Raw genomic sequence first — 10,663 nt, 5'->3', positions numbered from 1 at the left:
TCTTCAATGTCCATCAGGCATGAATATCGATAGCAACCGTCAGGAGCTGTTTTTTTTCGGTAACACAAAACAAACCGTTTAAGGACAGCCGAAAGGACAGATTAGACAGTTCAGCATTGTTTCAGCGTGAACCAAGTGATACTCAGACAGGGTATGAACTCACCACAGGAAGGCCACTGTTTGTTCTCACTCTCTGTGTGTTGATACCAAACCTCACGCCTTTAGGGGTCTTTATCTTATCATCTGATGAGGTGGCCATGTCCTTGTCATTTCTTGCTCCCTCTCTCGCTCAATCTCTCTCCCTTTCTCTGCATCCTGAGTCACAGTCAAAGGTTGTCCAGAAATTGTCCCGCTGCAATGGATTTTTGTTGTTGTGATTGTACATACCCAATGGTGGAGTACTGTCAACAAAGACAGAGAATGCCTGTGTGTCTGACATCACTGTATAGTGTACATACAGTGCACTTCATTCATATCTTGATATCTACTGTAACTGGAGGTCTTTGATATCTACTGTAACTGGTGGTATTTGATATCTACTGTAACTGGTGATATTTGATATCTACTGTAACTGGTGGTATTTGATATCTACTGTAACTGGTGATATTTGATATCTACTGTAACTGGTGATATCTACTGTAACTGGAGGTCTTTGATATCTACTGTAACTGGTGGTATTTGATAACTACTGTAACTGGTGATATTTGATATCTACTGTAACTTGTGGTATTGGATATCTACTGTAACTGGTGGTATTTGATATCTACTGTAACTGGTGGTATTTGATATCTACTGTAACTGGTGGTATTTGATATCTACTGTAACTGGTGATATTTGATATCTACTGTAACTGGTGGTATTTGATATCTACTGCAACTGGTGGTATTTGATATCTACTGTAACTGGTGGTATTTGATATCTACTGTAACTGGTGGTATTTGATATCTACTGTAACTGGTGATATTTGATATCTACTGTAACTGGTGGTATTTGATATCTACTGTAACTGGTGATATTTGATATCTACGGTGACTGGTGATATCTACTGTAACTGGAGGTCTTTGATATCTACTGTAACTGGTGGTATTTGATAACTACTGTAACTGGTGATATTTGATATCTACTATAACTGGTGGTATTTGATATCTACTATAACTGGTGGTATTTGATATCTACTGTAACTGGTGATATTTGATATCTACTGTAACTGGTGGTATTTGATATCTACTGTAACTGGCGATATTTGATATCTACTGTAACTGGTGATATCTACTGTAACTGGAGGTCTTTGATATCTACTGTAACTGGTGGTATTTGATAACTACTGTAACTGGTGATATTTGATATCTACTGTAACTGGTGGTATTTGATATCTACTGTAACTGGTGGTATTTGATATCTACTGTAACTGGTGATATTTGATATCTACTGTAACTGGTGGTATTTGATATCTACTGTAACTGGTGATATTTGATATCTACTGTAACTGGTGGTATTTGATATCTAATGTAACTGGTGATATTTGATATCTATTGTAACTGGTGATATTTGATACCTACTGTAACTGGTGATATCTACTGTAACTGGTGGTATTTGATATCTACTGCAACTGGTGGTATTTGATATCTACTGTAACCGGTGGTATTTGATATCTACTGTAACTGGTGATATCTACTGTAACTGGTGATATTTGATATCTACTGTAACTGGTGGTATTTGATATCTACTGCAACTGGTGGTATTTGATATCTACTGTAACTGGTGGTATTTGATATCTACTGTAACTGGTGTTTTTATATCTACTGCAACTGGTGGTTTTGGATATCTGATGTAACTGGTGATATCTACTGTAACTGGTGGTATTTGATATCTACTGTAACTGGTGATATCTACTGTAACTGGTGGTATTTGATATCTACTGTAACTGGTGGTATTTGATATCTACTGTAACTGGTGATATCTACTGTAACTGGTGGTATTTGATATCTACTGTAACTGGTGATATTTGATACCTACTGTAACTGGTGATATCTACTGTAACTGGTGATATCTACTGTAACTGGTGATATCTACTGTAACTGGTGATATCTACTGTAACCGTGGTATTTGATATCTACTGGAACTGGTGGTATTTGATATCTACTGTAACCGGTGGTATTTGATATCTACTGTAACTGGTGGTATTTGATATCTACTGTAACTGGTGGTATTTGATATCTACTGTAACCGGTGGTATTTGATATCTACTGTAACCGGTGGTATTTGATATCTACTGTAACTGGTGATATCTACTGTAACTGGTGGTATTTGATATCTACTGCATGATATCTTCCGCATGAATTCTTGGAACAAATCACAGGTAAAGTTGTTGCATTGTCGGACACGAGAGTCAGGCAGGCCATGGGTTGCAAACACCTGACGAAACTTTTTGATGGTTGTGGTCGCTGTGATGTTGCTCATGATGTGAGCCTCCAGCCACTTGGAGTGCGCGTCCACCATGATAAGGAACATGTGGCCTACGAAAGGGCCTGCAAAGTCTATGTGCAGCCTGGACCATGGGCGGTCAGGCCACTCCCACAGATGTAGTGGCATGGGTGGTGCCATCTTCTGGTTGATCTGGCACTCAGAACATGATTTCACTTTGTTTTCTATTTACCTATCTTTTAGGCCATCAGATGAAAGATCTGGCTAAACGTTTAATCCGGGAGGGACCCGGGTGAGCCTCATGCACCTCATCCATGACTTGTGAATGGCCAGGGTGTGGAAGAACCACTCTGGACCACCAGAGTATGCAGCATCCTGCACACTCAGCTCAGTTTTGCGCTCAGTCTCAGTCCATCATCCTTTATTACAGGAGGCCAGCCCTGCATAAGGAATATTTTCACCAGGGCCAGGACAGGATTCCGGTCTGTCTATTGTTTGATCTGTTTGGCATTCACAGGTGAGTTTGACAATCTCTCCATTAGGAAAATTGTCTCGGGAGGCACCACAGTTGTGGCGGGTATCTCTGGTAGCAGGAGACGGCTGAACGCGTCTGTTTTTGCATTGTCCTTCCCCGCTCTGTACACGATAGTGTACTGGTAAGCTGACAGTGTGAGGACCCAGCGCTGTATTCTTGCTGAAGCCATTGGAGGAATGCATCTTGATTCACTGAAAAGGCTCATCAGTGGTTTGTGGTCAGTGCATATGGTGAAATGATGACCGTAGAGGTACTGATGAAAGCGTTTCCGTAGCAAAGACTATGGCCAGAGGGAATCCAATGGGTTTCTCTGACCCGTACTCCATCTGATGAGAGAGTACTGCCCCGACGCCATATGGCGAGGCGTCACATGACAGAATGATCTCTTTGTCTTGGTCAAAATGAACCTGCAGTTGTGTTGATTGTAGTAGAGCTTTCACTTCCTTGAAAGGTTTCTCTTGAGCTGGTCTCCACTTCCATTTACAGTCTTTGTGGAGCAGCTGATAAAGTGGAGCCAACACTGTTGACAGGTCCGGGAGGAACTTACCATAGTAGTTCACCATGGCCAGGAACGACCTGAGCTCAGACACGTTCTTGAGATTTGGAGCATCCTTGATTGCCCTGACTTTGTCCTTCACAGGACACAGACCCTGCGCTGTGATCTTGTGACCTAGGTATGTCACATACCAAGCGGTTGTACCTGAACAAGCCTTTGTGTGTGTTGACTCTGACATAGTCTTTTGAGTCCTCATCCAGGAGGAGCTGTTGGTAGGTGTCTCATATCAAGCTTTGAGGACGTCTTGCCTCCAGCAAGAGTCGCAAACAGGTCCTCCACCCGTGGCAGCGGGTAAGCATCCAGCTTAGAGGCCCTGTTGATGGTGAGCTTGTAGTCCCCACATACAGGTATATGCACCGTGCCATCACTTTCAGAACGGGAACGATTGGAGCTGCCCAGCGGGAGAACTGAATGGGAGTAAGGATGTTTGTTTCCTGCAGCTGCTCCAACTCATCCTCAACTTTCGTTTTCATGGCATATGGCACTGTCCTGTGCTTGAAAAAGCAAGGCTCGGCCTGAGGATCCACGAACAGCTTAACTGCAGTGCCATGCTGTGTGCCCAGTTAATCTTTGAATATCTCAGGGCACTTTTGAATGACATCCTCAGTCACTCGTGTGTGTTTTATCTCACCCCAGTTCAGTTGTATTTTGGTGAGCCAGATAGTTCCAATGCTTTCTTGAAAGTCAGTGTGGCTTCTCCCAGCAAACGCCGCTGTATGCTGTCCTCATTAATGCCACAGACTAATCTGTCACGGAGCATGTCCTCTAACATAGCCCCAAACTCACAATGTTCAGAGAGCTCACGTAATTTAGCAACACAGTAAGCAACAGACTGACCTGTTTTCCCGAAAATTGCAGTTCAATTTGAACCTCTGGACAATCACTGACGGCTTTGGATTGTGATGAGTCTGAACGAGACCAACTAGATCCACAAAAGGAATTTCTCCCGGTCTCCGTGTTGTAGCCAAATTCCTCATTAGCTTATAGAGCGCTGATTAGCTTCATCTGTAATTCCATTTCCAATTAAAAGTGTCCCAACCTTTCAACAATTTCATCTGTAATTACAATTTCAAGATTATCACACATTTCACACTGTGTCCCTACCAGTCCAGTTTTGCCTCTGCCCTACCAGGTCTGAAGCATGTTCTGACCTGCTTTGGGAGTTTAACCCAGCCTTACCCCACCTTGCCACCGACACACAAGCAATCAATCTCTAATCAATTCAACAAAAGCTTGACGTTTTTCCAAAGTGTTCTGTCACTGCTTGAGGGGTAAACCAACCTGCCCTCAAGACGAGTTGAGTTTTTACCAAAAAGTTATATTTTGGTTTCATCTGACCATATGACATTCTCCCAATCTTCTTCTGGATCATCCAAATGCTCTCTAGCAAACTTCAGACAGGCCTGGACATGTACTGGCTTAAGCAGGGGGACACGTCTGGCACTGCAGGATTTGAACCCCCTGTGTGGTTCTGGGATTTTTGCTCACCGTTCTTGTGATCATTTTGACCCCACGGGGTGAGATCTTGCGTGGAGCCCCAGATCGAGGGAGATTATCAGTGGTCTTGTATGTCTTCCATTTCCTAATAATTGCTCCCACAGTTGATTTCTTCAATCCAAGCTGCTTACCTATTGCATATTCAGTCTTCCCAGTCTGGTGCAGGTCTACAATTTTGTTTCTGGTGTCCTTTGACAGCTCTTTGGTCTTGGCCATAGTGGAGTTTGGAGTGTGACTGTTTGAGGTTGTGGACAGGTGTCTTTTATACTGATAACAAGTTCAAACAGGTGCCATTAATACAGGTAACGAGTGGAGGACAGAGGAGCCTCTTAAAGAATAAGTTACAGGTCTGTGAGAGCCAGAAATCTTCCTTGTTTGTAGGTGACCAAATACTTATTTTCCACCATAATTTGCAAATAAATTCAAGAAAAATCCTACAATGGGATTTTCTGGATTTTTTTCTCATTTTGTCTGTCATAGTTGAAGTGTACCTATGATGAAAATTACAGGCCTCTCTCATCTTTTTAAGTGGGAGAACTTGCACAATTTGTGGCCGACTAAATACTTTTTTGCCCCACTGTATGTATCGAAAGTCCAGCGGATCAGCTTACCACTGAACTGTAAACTCAAGTGGGAAAGGTCACGGTCAAGTGACTCCACGGTCAGGTGGAGTTGGGTGTGTATAGTACTGTGTTGCATGCTATCCATACCAGGCGATCATCCCCCAATTGAGTGTAGTTGTGTTTTACAGATGTTGCACAATGTAAAGGGGTGTCCCTCATAGTTATGGGTTACAACAGTAAACAAAAGATTAGATATAGATGACTTATTGGAATACAGTAACTGCTGTTCTGAGGGCCTTCTGTTTAGCTTTAGGCAGCTGACAGGTCTTACCACGGCTTGTTCATCTCGAATGTATTTTTTTTTGTGCAGATTTTTTTAAACATGTAAACAGCTCAGGATGCTGTTGCCAAGGTTCCACTTTGGAAAAGCCTTTTTTATCAGTTCGTGGAAAACAGAGAGGAAACAACTCCCTCTATAAAAGGAAAGATAATAAAACCTTACAACCATGAAAAAGAATGTCTTATGAAACATTATGTTAGCAGAGAAATGAACATCCTCCACATCCACTCCTTTGTTTTTATGGTAATACTTTAGGGCCCTCTGAAAATACCTCCCACTTTACCCCCACTGGATAATGTATTATTGTTAATGTCTTAGTGGACATTGTTACTAGACTGTTGAGGGATTCACGATTATTGCAGTGGAATGTTTCCATTTCATTTTGCCCTTTGGCTCAGTTAAATTGACTCTTCTCACAAACTGCTTGATTTCACTGTTTTGGTTGACTGCCTGCCTCTGACATTTTGAACTCACAAGGATTATTGTTTTATTTATGTAGGAACTTTTCATCTATAAAAAATGATGTAATTTATATTTATAGTTTATTTATTTAAATGTATTTTGAAGCTATGTGATCTCTCATCTACACTCTTAGAAAAATAGTGTAGGTGCTTTCTAGAACCTAAAATAATTATTTGGCTGTCCCCATTGGAGAACCCTTTTTGTTTCCAGGAACAACCCTTTTCACACAGGGTTCTACATGGAACCCAAAAGGGTTCTACCTGGAACCCAAAAAAGGGTTCTCCTATTGAGACAGCCGAAGAACCCTTTTGGAACCCTTTTTTCTACGAGTGTCCTATTGTCCCTACACTGGGTCTTTTTTCATACTCACCTGTTTACCTCCTCTGTCCCGTACATGCAAGAGGTCTCAGTCTGGAGAAGGCATGCAAAGACAAAGGAGACATTATCTAAATCTGTCCTTGAAACACTGTAGTAAGCTTCTGAACAAGAGGCTTATGGGCCCCAAATCCTAGTAAACCAAACCTTAACAGCGTGATCCAGGTGTAAGCCTGATGGCTTTAGAGTCGAGATATTGGACACCTTGGAACAGGTTGAAGAGTGCATGGTTCTGCCAGGTGGTTTACATTCCCTGCTCCCAGGGCCTTCATTGTAAATGATCCGAGTGTTCAATCCTGGTCAAATAAAGGTAAGTATTACAACAACTTTGAAGAGCATACCAAAGTCAATATTACACCTAGATAAACCACGCAGCAATTAGGCCGATAATACACTGGCATGGATATCCTAAGAACCTCCTTCCCTCCAAGTCAGTCAGCTAGAGGGCCAGACAAGGACTGGTATGCACAGACAGTACATTGGGCCCTCCGTCATGCTGAAATGTTTTGACCACCAGGACTAAACCCAGACGGTTGCTATTGTTGCTTGGGGGCTGAAGAGAGTAGAGACGAGGACCAGTGTTTTCATAGGAATACTCCTGTAGAGAAAGACAGTGTTGTCATTGTTTGAGCTTCTTAGCCTGCTGAGGGATGTAGTACTGTACTGTGTTGCAGCTGTTTGATGTTTCAGCTTGTCGGCCATGATTGTATTTGGGGTGAAGAGTTTTGTTATTGAATGTAACCTGTGTTTCCTGTGTTGTTGTAATTCAACTTGAAGTGCTCTGTTGAGGCGTGCTGTCTGACGTGTCGCCGGCAGCCTAACGGATGGCACAGCTCTGTATTCTCTCTCTGTTTGTCTCCGTAGCCAAGTTGACTGTTGGCAAGGGGTGACTCAACCAGTGTTGTCAAAGGAAGGCCGGCCCACAAAACAGGTGTCAGACCGAAGTGTGAACTGGAGAGTGTACTGCTCGGCCCGAGGTAAACTGAGGGAGTGAATGACTAACACAGTGAATAACACCCTGAACAACACATGGTGTTCCCTGAGGACACGGATCAGATCCAGATGGCTGGGCCTCTCACACGCGATCGGCTGCAGGGAACGGGTTGACCTGACCCAGGTAAGGACCAGACCAGGCCCAGTGACACTCTGTGGGGGGTTTCCCAGCTCCAGAGAATATAGAGACAGAAGGGTGTGTGTTTGGGAGTCGTGTGCAGAGAGTTCACATACCGGACACACCTCAGTGCCCAGGCAGCTGACCGACACCAACGTGTCTGTCATCGGTGGTTAAGAAATACAGCACTCCACCCAAACCTGCACACGCATGCATGCACCCACAGACACACACACTCATTGTTAATCGCCCACTGAGAAACACATTGTTACTCAATCTCTTTCTTGTTGACACACAAAAACAGTCTTCTACCACATATTGCGCAAAAAAGAAACACACACTCACTCTCACCTTTCAACCCCTCACCTGACAGTGCCTGTGCTGCTGCATTGCAGCAACACTATAGGACATTCATGGCTTCTGGTTTGGGTTTGTGGAACTCTTATGAAGCACCCACATGTAGAGATGGCATGGATATGTATGTAACACTACGTTCTTTTAGGTTACAGGTGCAAGTCGAAGCCTCTCTCTGCCTCATCGGCACAATCGACCTGCTGTCTATTTTCACATGTACAGATCTAAGTTGCTATGCTCTCCATGCTACCATGTCAGGGACACAAAGTCAAGGACACATGTTATTCCCTGCAGGCTGACATGATCATTAGACATTTGCCCTTAAGTAGTGATTATGAAATAGAATTACAGTCAAATTAGCATTTCATAAGAGCACACTCCGTTATTTTAACATTGCATGTGAATGCCATTTCTAAGCAATATGGATAACAGTTTAGGAGGATGACGTTGATGCTAGTAAACTGAGCGTCGATTTTAACGAGGTGTTCCCTGTCCGGATGACCCTTTTGAGACAAGAAAGAAATGAGAGACAGACATAGGTGGGGAAAAACAGGTGAGAAGAAAGACATGAGAGAGAAAGTGAGACATACAGGGGATTGAAAAACAACCTGCTGTGTTGGAATCAAAGACATTAAGTTTCCTAACAGTCAGAAAAGGGAACACATCATTGGAGCTTGAGGACACTGTCTGTCTTCTCACTTTGGTGTGGAGTGGAGCGATGGTCTGGAAGTAAATGAAGGTCTTGACTTAACAGAACTTGCTCACCTCGTTTAACAGGCAGAGGACAAGATCGGGAAGAGGGCGGGTGGGGAAGACGGAGATGTTTGTACAATAATGGCCTGTGGGTTGGTGTTTGTATATTCTAGCTGTTTGACGCTACAGAGGTGGATGTTGTTCAGAACGCTATCAGATTACTTTACATGACAGGAGACACTGATTCTCAGAAACCAGAAGGTAAAACCTACATAAAACGGCCATTCAGAATTCCTTAATTTTTAAAGGAATAGTTTTGTTTTTGTTCGCTATGGAAAATTATTCAAATGTAACCAAACTAGATTACAGTGTTTCTGTACAAAGCAATAGTTGTCCAGTGTATATATTATATATTAATATATCATATATTATATCATATCTATATTAATTTAGCTGCGATGGCCATGGCCTCCACTCCAAAAAATATGATATTTAAAATCATTTTTGGGATGATAAAACACTTTCAGTGTAAACTTAAACAACTAAAACCAGACATATATTATGTAGAAAAGATAATGGAGTTATATATTTTTAAATAAGATAATATTTGAGAACTAACAACCACCAGAATAAAAACCAGACTGGAAGAATCTAAAATTTCCCAAATGTCATGGCATGGGGCCTCCATTGATTTTGTTAAAAGGTTTGAGTAAGAACACGGCATACGCCATAGTAAAAAGTGTAGAATTGCAGGAAATGTGCTTTAAAACAGCAACATTTTGTCTCTGTGGCCGGAGACCGTGCCATTGGCACCGTGCCACCTCGCCCACTAGCCTGCCCACTACCCGCCACTAACTTTGCCACTGCTGCTTCAAATAATCCTAGGGGAAACACTCATCTCTGTGACTGCTCATCATCCACCATGCTAAGCCCAGTGTGAAGACATGACAAATTGGAGTTAACCTGTTGGAAACCCACTGGGAGGAGACAGGGGCTGCAAAGGTTCACTGAAGAACAATGGATCAGTAGTTCAATGCTGCCTCCTCTGTAGCTCCCTAAAAGCTTCTAAATCTGGTTTACCAGGAACACAGACATAGCACAGAGGGGAGATGGGGGATTTTTCAACAAGGCTAAATAACTCAAGTTAACCACATAGCCTCAGGGAAGGATTTGAGTTCACACCCACCCATCCACATAACCCAGAACCCACCTCCTCCCCAGCTCTAAGAGGGTTAATGTAATTTTTATCTTATTTTTATATTTCTGACGCCGGTTTGGAAGACTGCCAATTCAGAGGGAGATCAGTCTCTACGATCCTGAACTTGGCTCATAAATATCACTATTTTTTAAGATATATTTATTCCTAGACCACACAGCTAGGGGGAAAGGCCTCGGGATACAATCCTACAGATTTCCTAGCAGGTCAACCATCCAAAAATGTAACTGTATGGTCCTCCTGATTGAGAGACTCAAGACCTCCAAAATACCTGTGTGGAGTACTCTTATATACTTCCAAATTCAGTATATCAATTTTAGAAGAGGACATTTTTTTCAAAATAACCATTACATTATCCTGAAAACAGAGAACTACTACTACTGAAGGTGGGATACTGGTGTATGTATGAAGGAGAGAGGTAGAGTTGCCTAGAGCCGTCCGCATGCTTCGGTTCGGCTGAAGCAAACAAGTGTTAAAAGACCCCTTGAGGTCAGAGCCAGTATACTTCTTTAGTCAAGCCCAATCTGAGCCTATAGA

Source organism: Oncorhynchus masou, chromosome 26, assembly GCF_036934945.1.
Source record: "Oncorhynchus masou masou isolate Uvic2021 chromosome 26, UVic_Omas_1.1, whole genome shotgun sequence".
NCBI lineage: Eukaryota > Metazoa > Chordata > Actinopteri > Salmoniformes > Salmonidae > Oncorhynchus > Oncorhynchus masou.
This window is presented reverse-complemented; position numbering follows the sequence as displayed.